This window comes from Triticum urartu, chromosome 2 (assembly GCF_003073215.2).
Source record: "Triticum urartu cultivar G1812 chromosome 2, Tu2.1, whole genome shotgun sequence".
Lineage (NCBI taxonomy): Eukaryota > Viridiplantae > Streptophyta > Magnoliopsida > Poales > Poaceae > Triticum > Triticum urartu.
This window is the reverse complement of record NC_053023.1, coordinates 535,563,619-535,566,941: the sequence shown is the minus strand read 5'-3', so window position 1 is coordinate 535,566,941 and position 3,323 is coordinate 535,563,619.

Below are 3,323 nucleotides of genomic sequence, written 5' to 3'. Positions count from 1 at the left end.
CCTAGATCAGCGTGAGGAGCTCAGCTTTGAAGCTGGACAATGTCGCTCTCTGCCGTCGTCCGCGCTCCGCCTCGTGCCAATGCTGTGTCGCGCCAGCTTCAGCTCTTGCTATCTTCCCGAGATTAATTCCGCGCCCGCCCTTCTTCTCCGTCAACTCAAGCAGCTCGACCTCTTCGACGTTGTCATCTCGAAGAAGGCTATGGAGCACCTGCTCCGCAGCTGTACTACGCTCGAGTTCCTTCATCTTGAGCAGATCCACGGGTTCATTAGCCTCCACATTGCCTTGACGAATGTCCAATGGATTTATGTGTCTTGCTGGCCCCGCAAGAAGGCATCAATTGGGAAGAGATCACTACAGCTGTTCCACGTTATGGTCACTGAGAATGCGCCTTTCCTTGTGAGATTGCTTGTATCCGATCTAGAAGGTCCAACAAAAATCAGGGTCATTGACACGCCGAAATTGACAGCGTTGGTGCACTCGTCTGCCAAATTCTTCGAACTCTTTATTGGATCCGTAATCGTTCAGGTACAACACTCATCTTCTTCTCCATCTTCTTGAAATTCAAATTTTTTAAATTCTTCTTGATGTATTTACGACCGTCTTCCAGAAAATGATTCCCACAAGCTTGACCCAGTCTATGCGCACAATGAAGATCTTGGCAATAAAATCTATCGGCCCCAATCTGGATCAAGTTGTTGGATTCCTTACATGCTTTTCGTGCATGGAGAAGCTACTAATCGAGGAGAAACTTCTTTCCTATTAGTAAACAGTAATCACAACGTAGCTCAATTTTTTCGTAATTTTCCCAAATTACAATGACAAGTGTAGTGTTCAAAACTGCATCCACGCACTGCACTGAAAGAAATGTTTTTAGTATTTTTTTCTCACATGATCACCTGCATCATTTTTTTGTTGTACTACTATAGTAGCCTAGGCTAGTCATAGTGGAAAGTAACTTAGACTACTCCAGTAACCATATGGTTACCCTAAGAGCAAGTACTACCGCCGTCCTGGTTTACTCTTCCTATTTTGTAGTATCAAAATTTGACCATAGATTTAACTGATAAAATGTTAATGCATGTCACTAAGAACTATATCATTGGATTCGTATTTGAACATAATTTCAAATGGTGTAATTTTTGGTGACATGCATTGGCATTTTCTTACGTAAATCTATGGTCAAAATATTATACTAAATAAGAGGTAGTACAAAAGTGGGCTATAACGGCCCTCCACTATGTAGGCCAAAACACGTGCCAAATTCACTTGTGATGCATTTGGCATCGATGCCCCTCCATTGCTCACCTGCTGCCCCAATCTGGATCACCTACTTTACTCCGGTGCCAAATTAACTCACACAATGAAAAAACACTTGCGTGGGAGAGAGAGAGAGGGCTGAGGCAATAAAAAACACTTGTTTGGGAGAGTGAGAGGCTGGTGTAGTTTGTTTGATAGATTTGTTTATACATGTGGGTCTGTGTGCACAGTGGTGCCAACTCTCTCACATCGCGAGAGCAGTGCGAAAATCTTTTGATTTAACATCGATGCGTATTATGTGGCATACTTTTGCAAAATATGGCATCGGCCACATAGTGGAAGGCAACAAATGCCCAAGCTCTTCATGTACTCCTAGGTAAATGAGAGGAAAGAGAAAGAGAGAGAGAGAGAGAGTGAAAAAATATCACTAGCCAGCAAACCCTATAATATGAGCGAATGATATTGGTACCTCTTGATGACATGGCAATCTTATACAGCTAGCTGCTCTAATATGTTCTCTTCTTTTGCAGATAAAAAAAGACCCGAAAGTGAAAAATGTGCTACACTATAACAATCTCATCGAATGCCTTGATCTCCATCTTACAGAAATTGATATAATCGACTACCAAGGCAGCACATCAGAGATTAAATTGGCCAGGTTCTTTGTTATGGAGGCAACTGTGCTCAAGGTAATGAGGTTTGGCGTTCTCTGGCGCAACAATGAATGGTATGCTGATCACCGCAAGCGTCTAAGCCTAAACGACAAAGTCTCCATAGAAGCTGAATTTGTTTTTGAAACATCAAGTGGCCAAAGACTCAAAAACTTATTTGCCCATTAGTGACTTGTCAGGGCGGTGAATTTTATTTTGTAAGATAATGTTGCATCCACCTAAAGTAACGAAAGTTCTTACGTAAACTTCCTAGTAATTCCCTCTTCATAGGTGCAACATTACTCCTAACATTTCTAATATCAGTTTGAAACTTGTAATATTGCTGTGTCCTATTCCAGCGTTTTCAAAATCCTGCGAATCAAACAGGTCCTGAGTTGGTGATGATGTTGTGCCTGCCATCTTTCATCAATAGCCATCGGATCTAGATCTGACGCATGCAAACCAAACTTCTCCAGTTTTTCAAAAAGATGCTCGCACTTGTTCCCTATTTGCAAACAAGTCCTTGTCTCTCACAATCAGCCTTATCTCCTCCCCACCACATCTACAAGGCCATGGAAAAATCTGGCACAATGGCCGCTGCCGGTGCCGTCCACCCCCAATCTTGGTGTTTCGTGCAATGCACGGGCATCTACGCACAGGACATTATGTCGAACACGGCTAGTTGTAAGCAGGCTAGGTCTACAGCCATGATGATAGTGACTGCAGAGGATGAGGTTGACTATGGTATGCCGAACACGGCGCCTATAATCAGGTGTCATCTCCGGCATATGGTCTAGTCACTTCACTGTGAGGAGCAGCACGTAATAATTTGACCAATGGGTAGTACAGTGCTACTACATTGGTAGTACTACTACTAGTACTAGCACCACCGTCTGGATTTAGTAGTACTACCACGTCGATCAGGATTTAGTATTTGACTTGCAATATCTAGTAATGCATGTCACAAAAAATGTACTACTCCCTCTGTAAATAAATACATATTGTATTGTTTTATTCCTATCGGCGAGATAACTTAATGTCTTTTTGCTACTTAATAGGATTACATGCAATGAACTAACCACCGCATGTGATGTTTGGTAGCCTCAAGTCATTGAAAGCATGCACGGCCCACATCTCTCATTGGTTGATATGTCATGAAATAAGAAACGAGGAGGGAGTTAATGTACCGTGCCTAAGTGTTGTGGGATTATTTGGTTTTCGTAAGGTGACTTACACAACATTTTTGGTTACATGCATTGGCATTTTATTAGTTAAATCAAAAGGTCAAAACTTGGCGCAAAATGGAAAGGGGACCAATAAACCAATAAACATCAAAGTTCTCTTGTTTGGCCCCAACTAGAGGTCCGGTGAGATGACTATACTGCACCGGCACGGAGGGGGGCACAGCTTCATTG